The sequence below is a fragment of the Myiozetetes cayanensis genome, unplaced genomic scaffold (assembly GCF_022539395.1).
Source record: "Myiozetetes cayanensis isolate MyiCay16 unplaced genomic scaffold, myiCay2020 scf560, whole genome shotgun sequence".
In the NCBI taxonomy this organism is placed as follows: Eukaryota; Metazoa; Chordata; class Aves; order Passeriformes; family Tyrannidae; genus Myiozetetes; species Myiozetetes cayanensis.
Window position 1 is genome coordinate 1 of NW_026087810.1, and position 27,398 is coordinate 27,398.

General features: G+C 50.8%; 2 long non-coding RNA genes across 19 annotated transcripts; both read left to right on the forward strand.

Moving 5' to 3' along the window:
• The first annotated feature begins 1,004 nt into the window (after positions 1-1,004).
• LOC126650135 (uncharacterized) lies at positions 1,005-27,398 on the forward strand. Of its 18 annotated transcripts, none has more exons than XR_007631310.1 (15): positions 7,091-7,754; positions 11,163-12,435; positions 12,561-13,112; positions 13,432-13,667; positions 14,618-14,726; positions 14,833-14,997; positions 15,260-15,386; positions 15,706-15,835; positions 16,892-17,000; positions 17,107-17,273; positions 17,535-17,661; positions 17,981-18,110; positions 20,894-21,037; positions 21,129-21,227; positions 27,042-27,398. It is a non-coding gene; the product is annotated as an uncharacterized LOC126650135 (long non-coding RNA). The 18 variants fall into 18 exon arrangements; XR_007631312.1 differs by having other exon boundaries at positions 12,561-12,880; positions 12,986-13,112; positions 20,894-21,227; XR_007631318.1 differs by having other exon boundaries at positions 12,561-12,692; positions 12,986-13,112; positions 20,894-21,227.
• Positions 3,662-5,038, forward strand: LOC126650136 (uncharacterized). The gene is made up of 2 exons (XR_007631324.1): positions 3,662-3,796; positions 4,562-5,038. It is a non-coding gene; the product is annotated as an uncharacterized LOC126650136 (long non-coding RNA).

Consider the following 27,398-nt stretch of genomic DNA (forward strand, 5'->3'; position numbering starts at 1 on the left):
ATAAACCCCTGCGTCTTTCCCTTTTCCCAGAGGGATGATTGGTCTTACCTTGGAAGCAAGAGAATGTCCTGGGGTGTGTGCTTTTGCCATTTTTTTCCCCCAGCTTATCTTCGAGCCTTACTTGATGCTGCGTGTGATTTTTTTTGGCACTGTGGGAAGGGCACAACTTGCCATAATATTGGCCTGTTTCCTTCTCTCTGCAAAAGAACATGTTTCAGCAAGTGTGATGGTGCCTGGTGCCACCTGCAGAGCTCTCTGACTGCCTGAGCCCTCTTTTCCTTTTGCTTTTCTTTTGTGGCTGTAATTGGCACCTGGATAAGTTTAGAAGAGCTGTTAAGTTCCTTGCCTGTGTAAACGTGCTGGTAATAGCAGGGAGGGAAATGCTTGAGGCAGTAGTGATAACTGGGCTATGAAGGACTATTTCTGAAGGACTAACAACAATGAGGGGAAGGAAATAGCAATTGTCCAAGAACCTGGCTGTTTTGAAGGCATCAGAGTTTTATTGCTGCCTGTTGTTTGGCACAGTGTTGTGAGCAGAGGGTTTTGGGGAACAGATCTGGATGAAAATTGGAGGAAATATTTTGGGCATAAAACCAGAGGTGAACTACAGGGGACAGAGTGTATATTTTGAGTGTAACACCTAAGATGCTCTTTTCCATAGGAAGGAAAGCACATAGCCCCATGATTGAAGGTGTAGATGACAGGCTGCCTAGGGGAGGGAAAGAACAGCAAGACCTTTCTGTCCTGACCCTTTCTGTACAAATAGGTGAAAGCGTGGATTCCAGGACAGAAGTAGGTGCTGCCTGGGACTTTGGGGGCTCCAGACAGAGAAGACCTCGGAAGCACCTGGATGAAGCCCCTCAGAAACCTTACCAGGGTAGATGTGTATGGTTGTAAGTGCTGGGGAATGTCCTGAGCGTGGAACAGAAACGTGGGGAACAAAATGAACCCTCACGGAATGCTGAGTCCTCCCATCAGCTGCAGCAGAGGCACCTCTGTGTGCACTGTGGGAGCTGATGGCCAGGGCCCCCGGTGGGCTGGGATCACTGCAGGGTGTTGTCAGCAAGGAATGCCTGGCTTCTAAAACTCCCCAGCTGAGTCTTAGAGGCTTCTTTGTTTTCAGGCAGCCAAATTGGCCCCAGGCAGGGACTCTGCGCCTGCTCTCCTGGTGTGCCCAGGGATCTCTGGGCCTTCACGCCGGCACCGAGATGTTCTTGGGAAGGCCCTCAGATCCCCGGAGCAGTCTGGGACACGGGCAAGATCCCCTGCATTTCGGGGGCAGATTGGGCCCCCTGGAGGGACAGTGCTGTTGCTGCCCCCCGGGCTGGGACACTCGGAGAACTCCAGCGCGCACCGAAATTGTTCTTCGGGGAGCTCCTCTGGGTGCCCCAAGCTGGGGAGCTCAAAGCAAGGTCCCTGGAATGGATTCAGGCATTCCTGAGAGTATCAGAGGTGTAGCTGTCTGTCCTGGCCATGGAGCTCCGGAATGGACTGTAACTGGGTTCTAAAAGTGGTGCTCCAGCTGCAAAAGGAGTGTGGGATTGGAATAAAGGAATTAAGGAAAACAGTTGTGGCCTATGAAGGGCCAGGTTGGACAGCTGTCAAACAGTAGCAGAAGTGGCTCTCCAGGTAGCCCAATATAAATATGTGAAGCGAAGTTGTCAAGTAAACCAGTGCATGCTGTGACTGCAGAGGCAGGGATTGGTTGGGATTCCAAAAACTGGGGTGGAGATGCTTGTGATTTGGCTGATTTTGAGCACGGTTCAGAGGTTGAAGTGTTTGCTGAAGCACAGCCAATAACAGGAGGGAAAGTGGAAGGTGACCCCGATGGTTATCCCATCAGGCCTGATGTGGTGGAGGATTTTACTCAGCCTGAACTTGCTGGTGTTATGGACAGGTTTAAAAGGAAAGGCCAGAGAGTCTGTGATCTCCTGGGCAGTTGGGCTGCATGAGCTGGGAGCCTCTGGGATCAGATTGGACTGGGCAGACAGGGAGCAGTTTGTCCCGTGGAGTTGGGCTGGGTTTGTTCAGGGTGCCTTCGGAGGCAGGGCTGGAGAGGCTCCTTTGTTGGCTGTAGTGGTGGAAGGTTGTCCCAGGAGGGCTGGAGCCCTTCGACCTCCTGTTCCCCCCGTGAGCCCCGACGGGACCGTGCACTTGGCAATGGAGGGCCCCCCATTGCTGAGTCAGCGGTTCCGGGGGCTGGCAGGGATGGGATCAGGATGCCGAGCTCCAGCCAAGGCAGGGCAGGAAATGGTGCAGCCACTGAAAGAAGCGAAGGCAGAGTGAGATGAAGGCCGAGCTCCAGCACAAGGGTGGGTGAGAAAAGCCCATGGCCCTCAGGTGGAGCTTTGAATTCCTTGGAAAAATGCATCTTGTCAAAGGGCTCAGGCCCTTGTGGGTGCTGGAGCGGAGGCCTCTTCAACTGATGGTCAGCCTAAAAAGGTGCAAGGACAGCAAGTTTTGAGGACAGGATGAGGTGGCAAACAAGGTGAAGTGGTACAGAGAAAAGCTGAGCTTCAGATTGGTCCTCTGCCACAGCAGCCTTGTGGAGTGCTTATTGCTGTGCCTGACTGTGGAAGGGCAGTGGATATTTCCAAGGGCTGCCTTGTGCCGAGGAACACTGGGGTCAGTTCCTTTCCCTGGGCAGGGCAGGCAGGGCATGTTTACCTGGCCCCCTCGAGTGTGGCTCCATAAGACTTGACCTGATCACCAAATGCAAAGAGTAAATAGAGGGGGTCCATTGGTGACCTTTGGGCATCAGGTAGAACAACTCACTGCTCACCTCTGGGGGGACATATTTACAGCATTCTCACCATCTGATAGGAAGTTTTGGAACACTTTATTCCATCCATTAATCATAGTAATTACACTGATTTTATGAACAATAGGGAGTTGTTGTCTATGTTGTCAGGGGCTGCTGCCCCTGAGGAACAGGGTGAAGGCTGTCTGTGCTCAGGTGCCCTGGCTGAAGTGTGCAGTTGGTGTGAGTGTTGCTGGAGAAAGGCAGGCCAGGTGTGTGCAGCTGTTCTGTGCCCTCCACCCTCGTCCCTGCCGGGGCACCTGACCAGCGCTCCAGGGGTGGCCAACTTGGAGCTCACGAGAAGCTGCCCGTGCCCACGGCCGGACAGTGCCAGGCCTGGCCTAAAGCCAGCTCTGTCGGTCAGAGTCTGGCCAGCGGGAGCCTCTTGAGCCGCCCCGCAGCCTCCCCTGTGGGTGGACGCACCCGTAGGAATTGTGGCAGTTCCCTGAGACTGCGGGATCGGCTGCACTGGGGCTGCCCAGCTGCCCTGTGGGCTGGGGGTGGAGCGTGAGGGGGCCGTGGGGGAGAGATTTCTGCTTAGCCACAGTTCTGTCTCGGGGCAGTCGGGATTTGATGCCTTGCTCATTTTCTTTTGTATCCCATAAATCTGTATCCGATGTGTTGAACTGTCTTTGTTTAAACTGTTTCTATTATTCTATGACTGGTGAGTCGTTTCCTTGAGTGCCCTGCCTGTCAGCACAGCACCAGGTCTGTTCAGCAGCTGGAGACTGGGCAGGTTTGGGGGCTGTGATGTCCCAGCTCCCTTTGCCATCCCTGCTGAAGGGTGGGAACTGCACAGAGCCAGCAGCGTCCAGCTGGAGGATCCAGGAGGATGCAGCTCTGCTGTTCTGGGAGGTAAGAGGTGGGGGTGCAGGAGCTGGAAGGGGTGTTCTCCAGGCAGAGGGAGGGAAGGAGCAGGGAGAACTGCAGCCCCCAGCAGCTCGGTCAGTGCTGGATGGACTCGGGGCTGGGAAAGGTCACTCAGTGTGAGGGCAGGTGAGAGCCCAGGGTGGCCCTGGCAGCCCTGGGGCTGGGAACAAGTCCAGTGGGCAAAGGAATGGACCCTGGAGAGCTGGGCAAACAGCTGGAGGAGTTTCAAGGAGAAGCAGGAAACTGGACAAGTTGCAGCAGCTCCTTCTGTGTGTGTGTGTGTAACCAGGTCTAGTGCAGCCACGAGTGAGGTGGGAAATGAACCTCAGCAGGCTGGGAATGAGTCCCACAAACTGGTTACACTGGGATTGAGTCTTCCCAAGTGTCTGAAAAGCTTTGCTTTAATTTGGCTTTATAAATTAAAAACTGAAGTGATTGTCAAGGTGTTGGCCCTTGCTGTCCTGTGTCTTTGGTGAAGTGTTGACTCAGTACATTTATTGGAGCTGCTGCTGGATGAACAGGTGCTCCTAATTTGCCTTTAAGGTCCTGGTTTCTTCCCTTCTTCTCCCAGCTTGTCCAGGAGATGGAATTCCAGTGCTACAGTATAGATGGCTCGTGGTGCTCCCAAAAGGAGCCTTTCTGCCTTCAGGACAAGTTGTGGTGCCACTGGAGCTGTTGGGAGAAGCGGAGGGTTGGCAGTGACAGGCCTGGAATGCTGTTGCTGTGGCACAGAGGCTGCTCCCTGGCAGGTTCTTGGGTTGGATTCCTTGGCTGCCACTTGGCAAGGCCTGGAAGGGCCTCAGTTGTGTAGGGAACAAAACATGGAATGGGAAAGCAAAGCAGGGGAGGTTCTGATTTCAGAGAGAATCATTGAATTTTCTCTTTCTGCAGGGACACTGAGCTGGTCCAAGTGTGGCAAGAAGAACAAGTGGGCCGTGAAGGTTTGGAGCATTCTGGAAGGTTCCTCATGCCCAAAGGATCCTGGCAAGTGCAGCACTGGAAGGGTACAGAATAATGAAAAGTGCCTTAGTTCTCCTGAAGCTCAACTTTGTAAAATATTCATGAAGATAGAATTCTACTGTACTGAGCTGTTGGGTCCCAAATCCTCTTGGAGGGAGAGGCAGAAACTCCCACTGCTGCTGGGGCTGAACTGCTTGCAGTGACCAGGTAGGACTCGGCCCTGATGTCTGAGTGCTCTCCAGTCCCCCCAGGATGGATCCCACCTGTCAGCCCCCGGCTCCATAACTTGAGGAGAGGGTGTTCCTGCAAGCCCAGCTGCTGTGCTGGTGGTCCTGTGTGCACCTCTTGCCCTGGCCTGCTGTGAATGTATTTGTGTTGCAGCTCAGTAAAGTCCCAGTAATGTGGTGATTGTGTGATTTTGGTGTCAGTTCCTCTCCCCTCTTCCCTTTGCCCAGTGGCCGCATCACTGACTTGTGCCTAAATGAACTCTTGCCCTGCAGCAGTTCTCTGTTGCTCTCAGAGGGTGGAGCTGAGGCCCCTGAGCAAAGGGCAAAGGGATCCATCCAAGCCAGGCCCGTGCTCCCCCCCTGCATTCCCGCAGCATCCCGTGTTTCCAGTTGCCATCACTGCTGGACATACAGCCCGTTCCTGAACAAACCCCTTTGCTGTTCTCTCTCCATGTCTCCCCTCCATGTCTCCCCTCCTCTGATGCTCCAGGTGCCAAGGCCCCTGTTTTTGAGGGGCATTCCTGCTCTGCTGTTCCCCCCCCAGTTCTTTCTAAATCAAGAGCCAGGAGCCCCAAGTGCAGAAAGGGCTGCAGGGAATAAGTGGCAATGCCTGCCTGTGTCTCCCTGTGTTCCCTGCATTCTCCTGCCTGTTCTCCCCTGGGCTGGAGAGCCCTGCCTGGCCTGTGTTTCTTGGAGGAGAGTGATGTTATTCCATTTGTCTCAAAGGTGTGTTTGTGGGCACTCGTTTTCTGACAGGCAGTGCCATTTTCCTGTTGCCTTTCCCAAGTTTTCCCAAGTGCTGCCCTGCATGGGCCTTGGTGTGCTGAGACAGTGATTGCCAGGAGGAAGGGAGCCTTGGCCTCAGCTGCCCAGCTCGGGGGGGTGGGACAGAATTGGGGTGAGGTCACCCCTGACCCTCTTCTTTTCCAGGCTAAGCAACCCCAGCTCCCTCAGCCTCTCCTCACAGGACTTGTGCCCGAGTCCCTTCACCAGCCTTGTTGTTCTTCTCTGGACCTGCTCCAGCACCTCAATGTCTTTCCTGAACTGAGGGGCCCAGACCTGAACACAATGCTCAAGGTGTGGCCTCACCAGTGCTGAGTACAGGGGAAGGATCACTTCCCACATCCTGCTGCCGCACTGTTCTTGATGCAGGCCAGGATGCCATTGGCCTTCTTGGCCACCTGGGCACACTGCTGGCCTCCTGTCAATCAGCACCCTCAGATCCCTTTCTACCTGGCTGCTCTCCAGCCACTCTGTGCCCAGCCTGTAGCGCTGCAGGGGGTTGTTGTGGCCAAAGGGCAGGACCCGGCCCTTGGCCTTGTGGAACTTCATCCCATTGGAATCAGCCCAACTCTCCAGTCTATCCAGATCCCTCTGCAGAGCCCTCCTGCCTTCCAGCAGATTGACACTCCCTCCTAACTTAGTGTCATCTGCAAATTTGCTGATGATGGACTCAATCCCCTCATCTAAATCATCCATAAAGATGTTAAACAGGACTGGGCCCAGCACTGATCCCTGGGGGACACCACTGGTGTCCGGCCACCAGCTGGATGCAGCCCCGTCCACCAACACTCTCTGGGCCCAGCCCTCCAGCTCTTAACCCAGCAGAGAGTGCACCTGGCCAAGCCGTGGGCTGCCAGCTTTCCCAGGAGTATATTATGGGAGACAGCGTGAAAGGCTTTGCTGAAGTCCAGATAGACCACATCTACAGCCTTCCCCTCGTCCACCAGGCAGGTCAGCTGATCGTAAAAGGAGATCAGGTTGGTCAGACAGCATCTTGTGGTGCTCTGTATTACATCTTGGCTTAATGTTAAAGCTGTGGGCGAGGCGAGGGGCGGTGGCTGAGCAGGGCCAGCGGCGGTGCCGGACGGGGCTGCCCTGGGGGTGCCTTCCACTGTGGGGGTCGCAGCCACGGGACCCGCCCCCGCCCTGCGCTGCCCCTCCCGGTGCACCCCGCCCATCGTTGGGGGCTGCGGCACCCCCCGGCCCTTCCCGCGCTGCCGAGGCTGCCGGGGAGGGACCGGGCTGTGCTGGGGGGAAAGGGCTTTGGTCCTTGTGTTCGAGTGCGGCAGCGGGAGGGCGTTCCAGAGCGGTGCAGGGGGCCGGGTGACCTCACGGATGGCGCGGTGGGGCCCGAGGGCTGCAGCTCTGCCTGGGCTGAGCGGGAGAAGCTGGGACTTGGCATGGTGCATTTGGAGGGGGGGAGGTCGTGTTTTTCTGGTTTCCTTTTCGACCACTGCGGTGCTGGGCAGAAAAGGCTGGAAAAGAAAGACTGGCAGTGGCTTCCCAATTTACTTTACAGACATTTGCCACCTGCAGAGGAGGCACTAATCCCCACGCAGCTGAGCAAGGGCTGCGGGGAGTGCAGCAGGGTGCAGCGAGCTGGGGCGGAGCTGTGACTCAGGGGAGGGTGTGCGCAGTCCCCCAACACCCGCACCCAAGCCCAGCCCAAAAGAACCCCAGAGCCCAGAGCGAAGCACCACGAGCCAGCGCCGGTCCGGGGCCCCATCTGAGAACAGCCCCTGCCTCCTGCTCGCTCCGGCAGCGCCCCTCGGCTGGCGCCGGCCCCTTTCCCTGGCTCGCCTGTGGTTCCATGCACCCTTCTGTCCTCTCCCATGCGAGACAGCCCCAGGTGTGGGCAGTGAGGATGACCAAGGAGCGGGACAGCCCCAGGTGTGGGCAGTGAGGATGACGAGGGGTGGACCCTGCTGAGTGGTTATCTGGGCCACTTTTTGTAGGGAGCTTTTGCCGGGGATCAGTCTTTCAAGGAGTAATGGTGGGGGTGTCTCGCCGGGGCAAGCACCTGAGGTCCCTGGATCATCGCTCAAGGAAGAGGCCGAGGGATGAGCCGTGGGCCAGGAAGCAGCGCAGGAGAGGGGAGCAGCGCACGTGAACAGGTGGGGGAGTGGGGGAGTACAGAGAAGATGCAGCTCAGACTGGAGGAAGAACTTGGAGGTTTCTTTTACTGATATGAACATGCAAAGCAGGGAGGGAGGTGGGATATAAGCACTCTAGGTGCTCGGGCAGGTGAGCCAGGACTTAGGGGAGGGACTAGCTTTCCCGAGCACCAAAAGTTCCAATTATTGGCCTCTCTCAGGAGCAGTGGAGAGGAGTTTCTACTTTGGGGCTGAGCTACAAAGGAAAGCACCTGAAACTGCTGTGGGAAGCTTACTGCTCTAACCAGGCAGTAGTTTACACTGAGTTTTTAACTACTAAACCCACTGAGTTTTGTTTTCTCTGTGCACAAACCCTGCTGGTACTTGTTAAACTGACTTGCTAAGTTGTGCATTGCTCGATAAACCCTTGCCTCTCCCTTTTCCTAGAGGAATGATTGGTCTTACCTTGGAAGCAAGAGAATGTCCTGGTGTGCGTGCTTTTGCCATTTTTTATCCCAGCTTATCTTCGAGCCTTACTTGATGCTGCGTGTGATTTTTTTCAGCACTGTGGGAAGGGCACAACTTGCCATAATATTGGCCTGTTTCCTTCTCTCTGCAAAAGGACATGTTTCAGCAAATGTGATGGTGCTGGTGCCACCTGCAGAGCTCTCTGACTGCCTGAGCCCTCTTTTCCTATTGCTTTTCTTTTGTGGCTGTAATTGGCACCTGGATAAGTTTAGAAGAGCTGTTAAGTTCCTTGCCTGTGTAAACGTGCTGGTAATAGCAGGGAGGGAAATGCTTGAGGTAGTAGTGTTAACTGGGCTAGGAGCAGAATTTCTGAAGGAAGAAGAACAGTAAGCAAATAGCAATTGTCCAAGAACTTGGCTGTTTTGAAGGCATCAAAGTTTTATTGCTGCCTGTTGTTTGGCACAGTGTTGCAAGCGGATGGTGTTGGGGAACAGATTTGGAGGAAATTCAGTATGGGTTCTTTGAGGCCAAAGGTGTCCCTCTGTGCATGTCTCCTCTGCATGAATGCCATCAGTGGGGCTGCCTTTCCCACTCTTGGCATTACCGTGGCTGTGCTGCTCTACTCAGATCCGATGGGTGGCTTGGGGGTGCTGGATGGCTCTGTCAGAATGGCGAGGTGGGGGTGCCCATCCTTAGGGTTACACTGTGGGTCAGGAGCATTTTGTGGTTTTGCTGTTGCAAGATGGAAGAGAGTGTGTGCTTCTTAAATCCAAGGACAGCCAAAAGCTAGGAGAGATCCCAAGCAGGTTTGGTGGCACAACAGCAGTTTTAAAAAAATCCTAACCCTTAGAGAAATGGCCAGGGAAAATGGTTCCTTGTTTGCAAGTAGAGGGGGCTTGCTGTACTAACTAAGCAGAGTACTCACCTTGGGATGTGCAGGGTGAGGAAATCTCAGTTCTGTGTAGGCTTGAGAAAACATGTATAGGTACCTGTGTGTGGCATCTGCACAGGTGTAGGAAAAGAGATCTGTGACATCCAAGCTGCCAGGGAGCCAAAATATTGTGTGATTGTCTGAAAAAGGCAAAAGCTCTGTCGACCTCTATCGACACCTGTACCAATGGAGATGCAAAATACTTTTTCCTCCTCTCAGCTGAAGACCTCACAAAGCTCATCAGAGGTTTGAGAAGGACAGCATTTTGCAGAGGAGATAGAGATAATCAGGGTTGTTTTTTTCATGGTAAAATCTAGGTAACCTGTAGGGATTTTTAGTGTTAATATAGATAATATGCTGCACCTGTGAAAGCATAACCTTATGCTGCAGGTATAGGGATTTCTAATGCTGATTTAGAGTATATGCTGCAAGCTGTGAGAACATAGCCTGATGTTGCTAGCATAGAAAATATGCTGCTGTGGGAACACAATTCTAGGTTGCTAACTAGAGGATATGCTGCTATGGGAAATAATTTTATGTTTCAATTCTGAAAACATGATCTGCTGTTCTGATGGCCTTCTGATGGTACAGGATGAGAAAGATTTCCTAAGAGAAACAGTAGCAAAACTAGATCTAGAAACTAGGGTCTCAGTACCAGCTATCAGGGTGAGAAAGGACGTAAAGTATGCTAAAGAAACAAAGGTCCTAGAAGAGTATTGTTAGAAAACTGTATAAAAGACCAACGCTTGGTTTCAATAAGTGGCGTTCTCCGATCATCACATTGATGTGCTGAGTCGTCCATGCTTGCGCCGAGGGAACCCCACAGTAACCTAGGGATGGAATGAATATTTTGGGCCTAAAATCAGAGGTAAACTCTAGGGGAGAGAGTGTGTATTTTGAGTGTAAAGCTCAGATAGTTGTTGGGGGTAACCTGGATGAGGAAGAGGAGTGATGTGAACATGCAAAGCAGGGAGGGAGGTGGGATATAAGCACTCTAGGTGCTCGGGCAGGTGAGCCAGGACTTAGGGGAGGGACTAGCTTTCCCGAGCACCAAAGTTCCTATTAATTGCCTCTCTCAGGAGCAGTCCAGAGGAGTTTCTCCTTTGGGCTCCAAAGGAAGGCAGCTGAAACTGCTGTGGGAAGCTTACTGCTGTAACCAGACTGTAGTTTCCACTGATAGTTTTGCTACTAAAACTAGGGAGTTTTGTTTTCTCTGTGCACAAAACCTGCTGGTACTTGTTAAACGGACTTGCTAAGTTGTGCATTCCTTGATAAACCCTTGCCTCTTTTCCTAGAGGGATGATTGGTCTTACCTTGGAAGCAAGAGAATGTCCTGGGGTGTGTGCTTTTGCCATTTTTTTCCCCCAGCTTATCTTCGAGCCTTACTTGATGCTGCGTGTGATTTTTTTAGCACTGTGGGAAGGGCACAACTTGCCATAATATTGGCCTGTTTCCTTCTCTCTGCAAAAGGACATGTTTCAGCAAGTGTGATGGTGCCTGGTGCCACCTGCAGAGCTCTCTGACTGCCTGAGCCCTCTTTTCCTTTTGCTTTTCTTTTGTGGCTGTAATTGGCACCTGGATAAGTTTAGAAGAGCTGTTAAATTCCTTGCCTGTGTAAACGTGCTGGTAATAGCAGGGAGGGAAATGCTTGAGGCAGTAGTGATAACTGGGCTATGAAGGACTATTTCTGAAGGACTAACAACAATGAGGGGAAGGAAATAGCAATTGTCCAAGAACCTGGCTGTTTTGAAGGCATCAGAGTTTTATTGCTGCCTGTTGTTTGGCACAGTGTTGTGAGCAGAGGGTTTTGGGGAACAGATCTGGATGAAAATTGGAGGAAATATTTTGGGCATAAAACCAGAGGTGAACTACAGGGGACAGAGTGTATATTTTGAGTGTAATACCTAAGATGTTCTTTTCCATAGGAAGGAAAGCACATAGCCCCATGATTGAAGGTGTAGATGACAGGCTGCCTAGGGCAGGTAAAGGACAGCAATACTTTTCTGTCCTGACCCTTTCTGTACAAATAGGTGAAAGCGTGGATTCCAGGACAGAAGTAGATGTTGCTTGGGACTTTGGGGGTTCTAGACAGAGAAGACCTCGGAAGCACCTGGATGAAGCCCCTCAGAAACCTGATCAGGGTAGATGTGTATGGTTGTAAGTGCTGGGGAATGTCCTGAGCGTGGAACAGGAATGCAGGGAACAAAATGAACCCTCAGGGAATGCTGAGTCCTCCCATCAGCTGCAGCGGAGGCACCTCTGTGTGCACTGTGGGAGCTGATGGCCAGGGCCCCCGGTGGGCTGGGATCACTGCAGGGTGTTGTCAGCAAGGAATGCCTGGCTTCTAAAACTCACCAGCTGAGTCTTAGAGGCTTCTTTTTTTTCGGGCAGCCAAATTGGCCCCAGGCAGGGACTCTGCGCCTGCTCTCCTGGTGTGCCCAGGGATCTCTGGGCCTTCACGCCGGCACCGAGATGTTCTCGGGAAGGCCCTCAGATCCCCGGAGCAGTCTGGGACACGGGCAAGATCCCCCTGCATTTCGGGGGCAGATTGGGCCCCCTGGAGGGACAGTGCTGTTGCTGCCCCCCGGGCTGGGACACTCGGGGAACTCCAGCGCGCACCGAAATTGTTCTTCGGGGAGCTCCTCTGAGTGCCCCAAGCTGGGGAGCTGAAAGCAAGGTCCCTGGAATGGATTCAGGCATTCCTGAGAGTATCAGAGGTGTAGCTGTCTGTCCTGGCCATGGAGCTCCGGAATGGACTGTAACTGGGTTCTAAAAGTGGTGCTCCAACAGCAAAAGGAGTGTGGGATTGGATTTAAGGAATGAGTGGTGATGGTACCGTTAGCTGTTTTCTCTTGACTGGAATTGTGAGAGCTGCAGGAGTGCAAGGTGTGGGTTCCAGTCCCCACCGTTTGGTTTGCACGTGTCCTGGTCAGACACAGGTCCAGCTTCCTCAGCCCTTAACAGACCAGGGGGAGAATTAGGGGATGGCACTGGGAAGGTGATTGGTGTGACAGGGGTTAAACTGGGAAAACACTGGGTAATTCCTCAGTTTGTTTATTTGCAAGCTCCCCTAAGCCTTTGCTAGGAAGAGATGGGTTGGACAAGTTGAGGCAGAAATGAACTTGGAAAATGGGGAGATTGAAATTGTAGTTGCTGACACTAACTGTGTGAGAGCAGCAGCTCTTTTTGTGCAGGGAATAACTCCCGTCAGCAGCACCGTCCCGACTGAAGCGGCAGATGGAGTTGTTCCTGTGGTGAGGGCCAGTGGAATTCCAGGAGAATGGAAGAGGGCAGAGCCTGTAGGTATTAGCCCTAAGCTGGGATCTGTGTGGGTAAGGCAACCCCAGTATCCTTGAAAATCAGAATGCCAGCAGTAGATTTAAAAGATCAGCAGTAGATTTAAAAGATGTCTTTTGCTGCATCCCCAGAGCAAGGCAAGCCAAGAAACCTTTGCTTTTGAAGGAGAAACTCTGGAAATTGGGAAGGAAGAAACAAAGCCACCTGAGCCCTCCCTGAGCCACAGGCAGTCCATGAAGTGCCTTCCTGGGAACGGTAGGACAGTGAGGACTCTGGATTGCTCCCTACGGGGGTGGTAAGACCGATGCAAACTTTTGAAACCCCCTGTAAGAGTTTCCTGCCTTGGATTGATGGTGCAAGGGCGGCCTTTAGGCAGCCTTTTTTCCAGTTAGCCCTGGAAGGAGGACAGTGATACCTTTTCAGTGCTAGTAGATACTCTGAGTAGATGGCCGTAAGTCTGTCCTTGTTGCACCAGGAGGCCTTATCAAGCTCCCCTATTACAGGAGCTATTCCCATGAAAGCAAAAACGATCCTCATAATTCTTTGCTGCCTTTAGGATCTGCCCTGCAGAAACTCCCGGAATTGACGTTGACACCCCGGCCGATGGATTGGACGCCCCAACCCGTCCGTTCCTGCCCAGCCGTTGGGTCCCTGTCGGGCGGTGGGACTCCCAGCCTGTCCAGGTGAAGTGGAAAGGGCCTTTGCAGGCCTGGTTGATCCCATTTCTAGCAGTTCAAGTTGCAGAAAAGGGACCTTGGGCACCCTATTTTTGAGTTGGGGAAACTCCTTTGGACTCCAGCGGAACAAACTGGATCCTTCCAAGTTATCATCCGTGTTTGTCCCTCAGCCTGTGTTAGGATTCAGGGCTGTAGCTGTTGTAGTCCCTCAGGAGTCCAACTGTGCTTTAAATAAGGAGACCTTGGCCTAATGGCCAAGTGTCAGGAAAAAAGGGGGGATGCTGTCTGAGTTTTGAGGTGTAACGAGTGCTGATACTTTTTGCAGGGGGCTGTGGCGTCGAAAGTGCCCAGAGCTGAGCCAGGGGATTGAAAGGGACTAACCCAGTGAGGTGAAGAAACAAGGAAGAAGGGAAGTGAGGCAGCAGCCAAGCAGCACCAAGTTCCTCTGTCAACAGGTGAGTTGTCTTGAGGTTCCTAAGGCAGACACTCGGGACTTTGGATGCTCCAGACAGAGAAGACCTCGGAGGCCCCTGGATGAAGCCCCTCAGAATCTTTATCAGGGTAGGTGTGTATGGTTATAAGTGCTGTAGGAGCTGATGGCCAGGGCCCCCGGTGGGCTGGGATCAGTGCAGGGTGTTGTCAGCAAGGAATGCCTGGCTTCTAAAACTCCCCAGCTGAGTCTTAGAGGCTTCTTTTCTTTCGGGCAGCCAAATTGGCCCCAGGCAGGGACTCTGAGCCTGCTCTCCTGGTGTGCCCAGGGATCTCTGGGCCTTCACGCCGGCACCGAGATGTTCTCGGGAAGGCCCTCAGATCCCCGGAGCAGTCTGGGACACGGGCAAGATCCCCCTGCATTTCGGGGGCAGATTGGGCCCCCCTGGAGGGACAGTGCTGTTGCTGCCCCCCGGGCTGGGACACTCGGAGAACTCCAGCGCGCACCGAAATTGTTCTTCGGGGAGCTCCTCTGAGTGCCCCAAGCTGGGGAGCTGAAAGCAAGGTCCCTGGAATGGATTCAGGCATTCCTGAGAGTATCAGAGGTGTAGCTGTCTGTCCTGGCCATGGAGCTCCGGAATGGACTGTAACTGGGTTCTAAAAGTGGTGCTCCAACAGCAAAAGGAGTGTGGGATTGGATTTAAGGAATGAGTGGTGATGGTACCGTTAGCTGTTTTCTCTTGACTGGAATTGTGAGAGCTGCAGGAGTGCAAGGTGTGGGTTCCAGTCCCCACCGTTTGGTTTGCACGTGTCCTGGTCAGACACAGGTCCAGCTTCCTCAGACCTTAACAGACCAGGGGGAGAATTAAGGGATGGCACTGGGAAGGTGATTGGTGTGACAGGGGTTAAACTGGGAAAACACTGGGTAATTCCTCAGTTTGTTTATTTGCAAGCTCCCCTAAGCCTTTGCTAGGAAGAGATGGGTTGGACAAGTTGAGGCAGAAATGAACTTGGAAAATGGGGAGATTGAAATTGTAGTTGCTGACACTAACTGTGTGAGAGCAGCAGCTCTTTTTGTGCAGGGAATAACTCCCGTCAGCAGCACCGTCCCGACTGAAGCGGCAGATGGAGTTGTTCCTGTGGTGAGGGCCAGTGGAATTCCAGGAGAATGGAAGAGGGCAGAGCCTGTAGGTATTAGCCCTAAGCTGGGATCTGTGTGGGTAAGGCAACCCCAGTATCCTTGAAAATCAGAATGCCAGCAGTAGATTTAAAAGATGCCTTTTGTTGCATCCCCCAGGAGCAAGGCAAGCCAAGAAACCTTTGCTTTTGAAGGAGAAACTCTGGAAATTGGGAAGGAAGAAACAAAGCCACCTGAGCCCTCCCTGAGCCACAGGCAGTCCATGAAGTGCCTTCCTGGGAACGGTAGGACAGTGAGGACTCCGGATTGCTCCCTACGGGGGTGGTAAGACCGATGCAAACTTTTGAAACCCCCTGTAAGAGTTTCCTGCCTTGGATTGGTGGTGCAAGGGCGGCCTTTAGGCAGCCTTTTTTCCAGTTAGCCCTGGAAGGAGGACAGTGATACCTTTTCAGTGCTAGTAGATACTCTGAGTAGATGGCCGTAAGTCTGTCCTTGTTGCACCAGGAGGCCTTATCAAGCTCCCCTATTACAGGAGGTATTCCCATGAAAGCAAAAAGCGATCCTCATAATTCTTTGCTGCCTTTAGGATCTGCCCTGCAGAAACTCCCGGAATTGACGTTGACACCCCGGCCGATGGATTGGACGCCCCAACCCGTCCGTTCCTGCCCAGCCGTTGGGTCCCTGTCAGGCGGTGGGACTCCCAGCCTGTCCAGGTGAAGTGGAAAGGGCCTTTGCAGGCCTGGTTGATCCCATTTCTAGCAGTTCAAGTTGCAGAAAAGGGACCTTGGGCACCCTCTTTTTGAGTTGGGGAAACTCCTTTGGATTCCAGCGGAACAAACTGGATCCTTCCAAGTTATCATCCGTGTTTGTCCCTCAGCCTGTGTTAGGATTCAGGGCTGTAGCTGTTGTAGTCCCTCAGGAGTCCAACTGTTCTTTAAATAAGGAGACCTTGGCCTAATGGCCAAGTGTCAGGAAAAAAGGGGGGATGCTGTCTGAGTTTTGAGGTGTAACGAGTGCTGATACTTTTTGCAGGGGGCTGTGGCGTCGAAAGTGCCCAGAGCTGAGCCAGGGGATTGAAAGGGACTAACCCAGTGAGGTGAAGAAACAAGGAAGAAGGGAAGTGAGGCAGCAGCCAAGCAGCACCAAGTTCCTCTGTCAACAGGTGAGTTGTCTTGAGGCTCCTAAGGCAGACACTCGGGACTTTGGGGGCTCCAGACAGAGAAGACCTCGGAGGCCCCTGGATGAAGCCCCTCAGAATCTTTATCAGGGTAAGTGTGTATGGTTATAAGTGCTGTAGGAGCTGATGGCCAGGACCCCTGGTGGGCTGGGATCACTGCAGGGTGTTGTCAGCAAGGAATGCCTGGCTTCTAAAACTCCCCAGCTGAGTCTTAGAGGCTTCTTCATTTTTGGGCAGCCAGATTGGCCCCAGGCAGGGACTCTGCGCCTGCTCTCCTGGTGTGCCCAGGGATCTCTGGGCCTTCACGCCGGCACCGAGATGTTCTCGGGAAGGCCCTCAGATCCCCGGAGCAGTCTGGGACACGGGCAAGATCCCCCTGCATTTCGGGGGAAAATTGGACCCCCCTGGAGGGACAGTGCTGTTGCTGCCCCCCGGGCTGGGACACTCGGAGAACTCCAGCGCGCACCGAAATTGTTCTTCGGGGAGCTCCTCTGAGTGCCCCAAGCTGGGGAGCTGAAAGCAAGGTCCCTGGAATGGATTCAGGCATTCCTGAGAGTATCAGAGGTGTAGCTATGTGTCCTGGCCACGCAGCTCCGGAATGGACTGTAACTGGGTTCTAAAAGTGGTGCTCCAACAGCAAAAGGAGTGTGGGATTGGATTTAAGGAATGAGTGGTGATGGTACCGTTAGCTGTTTTCTCTTGACTGGAATTGTGAGAGCTGCAGGAGTGCAAGGTGTGGGTTCCAGTCCCCACCGTTTGGTTTGCACGTGTCCTGGTCAGACACAGGTCCAGCTTCCTCAGACCTTAACACCCCAGAGGGAGAATTAGGGGATGGCACTGGGAAGGTGATTGGTGTGACAGGGGTTAAACTGGGAAAACACTGGGTAATTCCTCAGTTTGTTTATTTGCAAGCTCCCCTAAGCCTTTGCTAGGAAGAGATGGGTTGGACAAGTTGAGGCAGAAATGAACTTGGAAAATGGGGAGATTGAAATTGTAGTTGCTGACACTAACTGTGTGAGAGCAGCAGCTCTTCTTGTGCAGGAAATAACTCCCGTCAGCAGCACCATCCCGACTGAAGCGGCAGATGGAGTTGTTCCTGTGGTGAGGGCCAGTGGAATTCCAGGAGAATGGAAGAGGGCAGAGCCTGTAGGTATTAGCCCTAAGCTGGGATCTGTGTGGGTAAGGCAACCCCAGTATCCTTGAAAATCAGAATGCCAGCAGTAGATTTAAAAGATACCTTTTGTTGCATCCCCCAGGAGCAAGGCAAGCCAAGAAACCTTTGCTTTTGAAGGAGAAACTCTGGAAATTGGGAAGGAAGAAATGAAGCCACCTGAGCCCTTCCTGAGCAACAGGCAGTCCATGAAGTGCCTTCCTGGGAACGGTAGGACAGTGAGGACTCCGGATTGCACGCTACGGGGGTGTGGTAAGACCGATGCAAACTTTTGAAAGCCCCTGTATGAGTTTCCTGCCTTGGATAGATGGTGCAAGGGCAGCCTTTAGGCAGCCTTTTTCCCAGTTAGCCCTGGAAGGAGGACAGTGATACCTTTTCAGTGCTAGTAGATACTCTGAGTAGATGGCCGTAAGTCTGTCCTTGTTGCACCAGGAGGCCTTATCAACTCCCCCTATTGCAGGAGGTATTCCCATGAAAGCAAAAACGATCCTCATAATTCTTTGCTGCTTTTAGGATCTGCCCTGCAGAAACTCCCGGAATTGACGTTGACACCCCGGCCGATGGATTGGACGCCCCAGCCCGTCCGTTCCTGCCCAGCCGCTGGGTCCCTGTCAGGCGGTGGGACTCCCAGCCTGTCCAGGTGAAGTGGAAAGGGCCTTTGCAGGCCTGGTTGATCCCATTTCTAGCAGTTCAAGTTGCAGAAAAGGGACCTTGGGCACCCTATTTTTGAGTTGGTGGAACTCCTTTGGATTCCAGCAGAACAAACTGCATCCTTCCAAGTTGTCATCCGTGTTTGTCCCTCAGCCTGTGTTAGGATTCAGGGCTGTAGCTGTTGTAGTCCCTCAGGAGTCCAACTGTGCTTTAAATAAGGAGACCTTGGCCTAATGGCCAAGTGTCAGGAAAAAAGGGTGGATGCTGTCTGAGTTTTGAGGTGTAACGAGTGCTGATACTTTTTGCAGGGGGCTGTGGCGTGGAAACTGCCCAGAGCTGAGCCAGAGGATTGAAAGGGACTAACCCAGTGAGGTGAAGAAACAAGGAAGAAGGGAAATGAGGCAGCAGCCAAGCAGCACTGAGTTCCACTGTCAGCAGGTGAGTTTTCTCGAGGTTCCTAAGGCGGGCACTCAGGACTTTGGATGCTCCAGACAGAGAAGACCTCGGAGGCCCCTGGATGAAGCCCCTCAGAATCTTTATCAGGGTAGGTGTGTATGGTTATAAGTGCTGTAGGAGCTGATGGCCAGGACCCCTGGTGGGCTGGGATCACTGCAGGGTGTTGTCAGCAAGGAATGCCTGGCTTCTAAAACTCCCCAGCTGAGTCTTAGAGGCTTCTTCATTTTTGGGCAGCCAGATTGGCCCCAGGCAGGGACTCTGCGCCTGCTCTCCTGGTGTGCCCAGGGATCTCTGGGCCTTCACGCCGGCACCGAGATGTTCTCGGGAAGGCCCTCAGATCCCCGGAGCAGTCTGGGACACGGGCAAGATCCCCCTGCATTTCGGGGGCAGATTGGGCCCCCCTGGAGGGACAGTGCTGTTGCTGCCCCCCGGGCTGGGACACTCGGAGAACTCCAGCGCGCACCGAAATTGTTCTTCGGGGAGCTCCTCTGAGTGCCCCAAGCTGGGGAGCTGAAAGCAAGGTCCCTGGAATGGATTCAGGCATTCCTGAGAGTATCAGAGGTGGAGCTGTCTGTCCTGGCCATGGAGCTCCGGAATGGACTGTAACTGGGTTCTAAAAGTGGTGCTCCAGCTGTCAAAGGAGTCTGGGATTGGAATTAAGGAAAACAGTTGTGGCCTTTGAAGGGCCAGCTTAGACAGTTGTCAAACAGTAGCAGAAGTGACTCTCCAGGTAACCCAATATAAATATGAGAAGCGAAGTGGTCAAGTAAACCAGTGCATGCTGTGACTGCAGAGGCAGGGATGGGTTGGGATCCCAAAACCTGGGATGGAGATGCTTGGGATTTAGCTGCTTTAAAGCATGGTTCAGAGGTTGAAGTGTTTGCTGAAGCTCAGCCAATAACAGGAGGGAAAGTGGAAGGTGACCCCGATGGTTATCCCATCAGGCCTGGTGTGGTGGAGGATTTTACTCAGCCTGAACTTCCTGGTGTTATGGAGAGGTTTAAAGCAAAGGCCAGAGAGTCTGTGATCTCCTGGATAGTTGGGCTGCATGAGCTGGGAGCCTCTGGGATCAGATTGGACTGGGCAGACAGGGAGCAATTTGTCCCGTGGAGTTGGGCTGGGTTTGTTCAGGGTGCCTTTGGAGGCAGGGCTGGAGAGGCTCCTTTGTTGGCTGTAGTGGTGGAAGGTTGTCCCAGGAGGGCTGGAGCCCTTCGACCTCCTGCTCCCCCCGTGAGCCTCGACGGGACCGTGCACTTGGCAATGGAGGGCCCCCCATTGCTGAGTCAGCAGTTCCGGGGGCCGGCAGGAATGGGATCAGGATGCCGAGCTCCAGCCCAGGCAGGGCAGGAAATGGAGCAGCCACTGAAAGAAGCGAAGGCAGAGTGAGATGAAGGCCGAGCTCCAGCACAAGGGTGGGTGAGAAAAGCCCATGGCCCTCAGGTGGAGCTTTGAATTCCTTGGAAAAATGCATCTTGTCAAAGGGCTCAGGCCCTTGTGGGTGCTGGAGTGGAGGCCTCTTCAACTGATGGTCAGCCTAAAAAGGTGCAAGGACAGCAAGTTTTGAGGACAGGATGAGGTGGCAAACAAGGTGAAGTGGTACAGAGAAAAGCTGAGCTTCAGATTGGTCCTCTGCCACAGCAGCCTTGTGGAGTGCTTATTGCTGTGCCTGACTGTGGAAGGGCAGTGGATATTTCCAAGGGCTGCCTTGTGCTGAGGAACACTGGGGTCAGTTCCCTTTCCCTGGGCAGGGCAGGCAGGGCATGTTTACCTGGCCCCCTCGAGTGTGGCTCCATAAGACTTGACCTGATCATCAAATGCAAAGAGTAAATAGAGGGGGTCCATTGGTGACCTTTGGGCATCAGGTAGAACAACTCACTGCTCACCTCTGGGGGGACATATTTACAGCATTCTCACCATCTGATAGGAAGTTTTGGAACACTTTATTCCATCCACTAATCACAGTAATTACACTGATTTTATGAACAATAGGGAGTTGTTGTCTATGTTGTCAGGGGCTGCTGCCCCTGAGGAACAGGGTGAAGGCTGTCTGTGCTCAGGTGCCCTGGCTGAAGTGTGCAGTTGGTGTGAGTGTTGCTGGAGAAAGGCAGGCCACGTGTGTGCAGCTGTTCTGTGCCCTCCACCCTCGTCCCTGCCGGGGCACCTGACCAGCGCTCCAGGGGTGGCCAACTTGGAGCTCATGAGAAGCTGCCCATGCCCATGGCCGGACAGTGCCAGGCCTGGCCTAAAGCCGGCTCTGTTGGTCAGAGTCTGGCCAGCGGGAGCCTCTTGGAGCCACCCCGCAGCCTTCCCTGTGGATGGATGCACCCGTAGGAATTGTGGCAGTTCCCTGAGACTGCGGGATCGGCTGCACTGGGGCTGCCCAGCTGCCCTGTGGGCTGGGGGTGGAGCGTGAGGGGGCCGTGGGAGAGGGATGAAGATTCCTCCCAGACAAGAGGTGCCATCAGAGAAAGCTCCTGCTCCCCATGGATTGCCCAGACCAGCCCACCAGCTGCACCTAAGCCCCTGAGGGTAAGCATTTTCTTTCCTAGGAGAAAGCGCTGTAGTTGGCTTGCAATAATCCTGTGCTGAAATTGCTCGTCTGACAACAAAATGGGATTGGAATGAAGATGGCTCCCAAAGAAAAGGAGCCATCACAAAAAGCTCCTGTTTCCCTTGGAGGGCCCAGGCTGCCCCACAAAGTGCACGTAAGACCTTGGGGGTAAGCCCTTTCTGTCCTAGCAGAAAGGACTTTGGTTTGCTTGCAGGAGCGCTGCGCTGAAATTCCCAGTCCGCCTGCAAAAATTGAAGACAAAGAAAGATTCCTCCCAGACAGAAGGTGGCCAGGCCAAAAGCTCCTTCTACCCGTGGAGTGCCCAGGCCGACCTACAACCCAGACCTTCAAGCCAAGGGTAAGCACTTGCTTTTCTGGGAGAAAGGCCTGTCGTTCGCTTGCAGGAATGCTGCACTGATGTTGCTACTCTGACTTCCAAATGGAATAAGAAGAAAGATTCCTGCCAGACAAGAGGTGCCATCACAGAAAGCTCCTGCTGCCCATGGAGCGCCCAGGCTGCCCTACCAACTGCACTCTGGACCCTGAGGGTAAGCTCTTTCTTTCCTGGGAGAAAGGGTTAGGGTTAAGGTTAAGTGTTAGGGTTAGGGTTACGTTAGTTAGGGTTTGGGTTAGGGGTTTAGGTTAGGGTTAGTGTTAGGGTTTGGGTTTAATGTTTAGGGTTAGGGATAAGGGTTAGGGTTAGGGTTAAGTGTTAGGGTTAGGTTAGTTAGGGTTTGGGTTAGGGGTTTAGGTTAGGGTTAGTGTTAGGGTTCGAGTTTAATGATTAGGGTTAGGGGGAAGGGTCAGTGTTAGGGTTCAGGGTTAGGGTTAGAGAATTAGGGTTAGGGTTAGGGTAGGGTTAGAGAGTTAGGGTTAGAGAGTTAGGGTTAGAGAGTTAGGGTTAGAGAGTTAGGGTTAGAGGGTTAGGGTTAGAGAGTTAGGGTTAGAGAGTTAGGGTTAGAGGGTTAGGGTTATGATGCCGAAATTTTGCCCAAAAAGGCACGGAGAAACTGCTTTAGAGACAAAGTTTGTTTCTTTAAAGCAGGAGGTATTTTATTAGCAACGCGTTGGGGAGCTCTCCAGGTCGCCCTGGGCAAAGAGCTCCGTCGTGTACAATTAGCATAGCTCTTTTATACAGTTTTTGAGTATAGGATTACAACACAATCATACATATTCATTAAATTGCAACATCTAATTGTAATATTCATATGAAGGCGGAGTCTGGGCGGAGTCTTCAATTTGGGGAGATTTCACGGTGGGGGTTCCTGTTGCCTTCCTCTGGGCGGGGGTCGTGTGTGAGTCTTCCTCACTGTAAACTTCTGAACTTTCTTTCGATCTTCTCCTTTTAAGGCAGTTTTGGCAAACACAATAAGGTCAGGCTGACTTTTGGCTCATCCTACGATTTGCTGAGTTGCTATCTCTGTGAGGAATGCAGCTATCTCTCTAGGACTGCTCTAGGATTCGCTGAGTTGCTATCTCAAGGACTGCCTAGTTTCCTAATGTTAAGGTTTTGAAATTTCTCTTACAATTTTGTGTTAACCTTTTATGTTTCAAAGTTTTAAGTGAGTGGCTTCATTTTCCCCCTTTTCTTATAACTTACGAATTCTTTCGTCAAGTTTTAATCTCTAAGGGACGTTGGTAAGATTGGATCATTGCCCAAAGTGTTTGGGTTTTTGTCATTAAGGATTTCAGTCTGCTCCATAGGTATATGTTTGTGAGTGTTAGTAAAAGCATAGCTATGGTTATGATTAGTATTGGGTGCACAAGGTAGTGGAATACTTGAGTTGCTGTTGGGGAATGCCCTTTAAAAATATCCCACTAATGGTAGTGCTGTGTCCATATTCACACAGGACTTTTACTCATGGGCTTGGTACCCAAACAATTATCTGCAGATGCTGGTGTTTCACTTGTTTCTTCCTCTTGCTTATTCTCCGGAGCTTTCTTGACTCGTGAGTAATGAATCCATGTAGGTCGCTCTTTGATCCGGACCGCGGTGAAGGTGGTCAGCAGAATTTGGAAAGGTCCTTCCCACTTTTCTTGTAGGGGTTTTCCTAAGAGATTCTTAACATACACCCAGTCACCGGGGTTGAACGGATGTAATTTACAATCAGGCTGTTTGGGTTGATGTTCTATCACCACAGCTGTACTTTTATCAAAATGTTTCCCTATAGCGATTACATAATCATAAATGTACTGATTACCTATTTGGTCTACAGCATCTCCATTTACAATCTGCATAGCATAAGGTCTTCCATACAGAATTTCAAACGGACTCAATTTTTCTTTTGATCTGGGTTTGACTCTCAGTCTAAGCAGAGCAATAGGCAGAGCCTGATACCACTGTCAATTGGTTTCTTGGCATATCTTAGCAATTTGTTGTTTAATCAGATGATTCATCTTTTCGACTTGCCCACTGGCCTGAGGCCGGTAAGGCGTATGTAACTGCCACTTAATTTGTAATGCCTTGCTTATTGCTCTTACTACTTTTGCACAAAAATGCGTACCTCTGTCTGAAGATATACTTCTCGGTACCCCAAATCGGGGTATTATTTCGTTTAGTAAAACCTTGGTTACTTCTCTTTCTTTATTTGTCCTACAAGGGAATGCTTCAGGCCACCCAGAAAATGTGTCAGTTAATACTAATAAATATCGAAACCCCCCTTTTCTTGGGAGTTCTGAAAAATCAATTTGCCACACTTCACCTGGGAATTTACCTCGATTTATGGCTCCCTGATGTACCTTCGTTCCACATTGAGATGTGACGTATTTTACTGTAGTAAAGAGTTTTGGTCCTGCTATTCGGGTTTGTAAATATTGATAGAGTGGGTCCAAGGCCCAATGGGCTTTTTCATGTTCTATCTTTACAAACTGCCACATTAATTTTTCAGGTATTATTAGTTGACCTGTTTCTAACTGTCCCCACCCGTTGTCTAACAATTTACCCTTGTTCCTTTTAATCCATCTTTGATCTGATTCTTGATAATTTGGTTGAAAATTTGTATTTAATTCTCCTGGTATTAAAGCTGTTATGTTTATTTCTTCAGTTTTTGCAGCAGCTAATTTGGCTTCTGCATCTGCCTTCCTATTCCCTACTTCTGGAACTGTGTTACCTTTCAGGTGTCCCTTACAATGCATTATGGCCACCTGCTCTGGGAGTTGGACCGCTTCTAACAACCTTAGAATTTCTTCTGCATGTTTGATTGTTTTCCCTGGGCAGTTAATAGTCCCCTTTCTTTCCAAATCGCTCCGTGAGCATGTACGACAGAGAAAGCATATTTAGAATCAGTCCAAATGTTAATTCGCATACCTTCTGCTAATTCCAGGGCTCGGGTAAGAGCAATCAGTTCTGCCTTCTGGGCCGAAGTCCCTGCAGGTAGGGGATTTGATTCAATTACCTCTTCTGTTGTGGTCACTGCATAGCCTGCCATTCTTACTCCTTGCCTCACGAAGCTGCTGCCGTCCGAGAACCAGTTGTCCGCATCTTCAAATGGTTCCTCCTTGAGGTCTGGATGACTGGAATAGACTGCCTTGATCGTTTCCAGGCAATCATGTTCGAGAGGTTCTGCCGGAATTCTTCCTTCTAGAAACGAAGCTGGGTTGACAATGTTAGTTACTTGAATGGTTACATCATCTGATTCAGCTAGGATGGCTTGATATTTTAGGAATCTTGAAGGCGATAACCAATGGTTACCCTTTTGTTCCAGCACTGCTGAGACAGTATGAGAGACTAACACAGTCATTTTCTGGCCTAGCGTAAGCTTTCTGGCCTCTTCTATGTTTATGATCACTGCGGCCACTGCTTTTAGGCACCCAGGCCAGCCTTTGCTTACTTCATCCAATTGTTTGGAGAAATAAGCTACAGCTCTCTTATGTGGTCCCAACTGCTGTGCTAGAACTCCCAGAGCCATCCCCTGCCACTCATGGGAGAATAACCAAAACGGCTTAGTTACATCTGGAAGACCCAAGGCTGGGGCTTTCATGAGTTCTTGTTTCAGTCTTTTAAAAGCTCCTTCTGCCTCGGGAGTCCAGGTTAAGGTACTCGTAGTCTCCTTTAGTAAGTCATATAGTGGTTTGGCAAGTATTCCATATTGATGAATCCATAATCAGCACCATCCTGTCATTCCCAGAAAGGCCCGCAGATCTCTTACCGTTTCTGGTCTGGGCATCTGACAGATGGCTTCTTTTCTTGCTGTGCCTAGAGATCGTTGTCCCCTGGAGATTTCATATCCCAGGTATATCACCTTTTCTTGTACCAGCTGTGCCTTTTGTAGAGAAACTCGATATCCAAAAAGTTTAGCAGGGAAATAGTCCATTCAATGCACTCTTCTTCTGTCTCAGTTGCTACTAATAAATCATCTACATATTGTAGAAGGGTACCATTTCCCAGTGGCCTTTCCCATTGTTCTAATTCTTTGGCCAATTGGTTTCCAAAAATCGTGGGACTATTTTTATATCCCTGTGGTAACACAGTCCAAGCTAGTTGAGTCTTTCTCCCTGTTTTAGCAGATTCCCATTCAAAAGCAAAAATTTTCTGGCTTGTTAGAGCTAAGGCTAGGCAAAAGAATGCATCTTTTAAGTCTAATACTGTGAACCATTTAAAACTTTCCCTCAATTTGGTTAGAAGAGTATAGGGATTTGCTACGACCGGGTGTAAAGTTGTTGTAATTTCATTCACTGCCCTTAAATCTTGAACTAATCTATATGTCCCATTCGGTTTCTTAACAGGTAGGATTGGTGTATTGAAATCTGATTCACACTCTACCAATAATCCTAGTTCTAGAAATTTCTCTATTATTGGTTCAATTCCCCTTCTATCTTCCAACCTCAGCGGGTATTGTTTTCTTACTACCGGTTTTGTTCCTGGTATTAACTCAATATTAATAGGAGCTGCTCGTTTTGACCTTCCAGGTACATCAGTAGCCCATACTAGTGGGTATACTTCACTCATAATGCGTTCAATGCTACGACTTTCAGGTTTTGGTTTTATATAGCTGATTGTCAGACTTCAAGCTGCTATTAGTTGTTCATCATTTACTTGAAACTCAAGTTTATCTTTATTGAATTTTATTACCGCCCCTAAATTCTCTAATAGGTCTCTACCTATTAGAGGCTTTGGAGAATTTGGTAAATACAAAAATTGATGAATTCCCATCTGTTTCCCAATTTTGTATTTAATAGGTTTTAGAAAGTAGGCTTTTTCTGGTTGGCCTGTCGCTCCCACGACCTGTACAAATTCATCACTTCTGGGTACCAATTCTTGATTCAAAACCGAAAATGTTGCTCCTGTATCTATTAAAAAGTTTAATTCTTTTTCACCTTCCCCTAGCTTCATTTTAACCAGTGGGTCTGCTAGGGAACGACTCACCGGTCCCCCTCATTCACTGTTCTGATGTACAATGATAGCGTTTGCAGGTCTCTCTTTTATCCTCTATCTGAATGACTATACTCAATTTCTGTGAGTTGTCTGCCTTTTTGTTCTGGCTAACTATATCATCATCATCATCACTGCATCTTAGCTCAGGGAAGCTACCCCCCTTTCTGGTGCTCCCTGATCCTGGCAGGCTGCCTGGTCCTGGCGGGCCGCCTGGACTTGGCGGGCTGCCTGATCTTCGTGAGGTGTTTTCATCTCATGGTGTACTGCAATCTCTATTTTGGCTACCTCTCAGTTTAGGTGGGCTACTCTTTTTTTTTCCCGAACCTCTAGCTCCAGTCGTGGTGAGCTGTCCTCTTTCTTATCAGTCTCCGAACTGAGAGGACTACTCTCTTCTCGGTAATTTTCTGAGCCTTGTGGACTACTCAGCTTCTGTGATCCGCTTTCTCTTTTTCTTTTTTTTTTTTTTTTCTTTTTTTTTTTTTTTTTTTTGTGTCAATACTTCATACACACAGTTTCCAATCGCTTCGTCCGTCTCTGGCCTGGCTTCTCGCGAAGAACAGGAACCGCAGATTAGGACTCCGCACTCACTTCGTGCTTATTTGCACGTCTCACTCACACGCATTCACACCTGTACACTTTTAGATGAAACGTTCTTACCTTTTAGCTTATTGCTTTACCAAATAAAGTCGCGAGGTGTCACTTGCAGACCGTAAAATACTGCTGCCCAATATTCAGTCTGTTGCAAGCTAAAAGATATATCGTTTACAAAGTATTTGATCCCTGCCTCATCTTAATCAAGTACAATTTCTTGCATTCTCTTTGGGCTTACATGTACTGTTACACTATAGAATGAACAATTACAGAAAGAACAGATTTTTATCCTAAGATTTAGATGCGCAGTCCATTAAACAGTACAGAAAATAAGCAGAATTTAAGAAAATAAGTAAAACTCATATTTCATACTGTAAGTTTTTTTCACATTCCAAAGTCCTTTCTCGAGAGAAGTTATTGGAACCGCTCCCAGAGATTGGCACCACTCCCAGAATTTGTCGAAACCTTCCCAGACTTTTGGAAATAATCCCAGAGTAGTTAAAACACTACAACAGACAAGCGATACGACAGACAAGCGATACGACAGACAAGCGATACGACAGACAAGCGATACGACAGACAAGCGATACGACAGACAAGCGATACGACAGACAATTTTTGCCGGCAAACTTATCCGAATTTTAACCCGTTCTCCGTTCTCTGGTGGGACTCTAACCCACGATTACCTGGAAGTCCACCCCAAGGCCGGGCCTCTAACCCGAATTTTTGGGACTATAACCCGAAGTGGGACTCT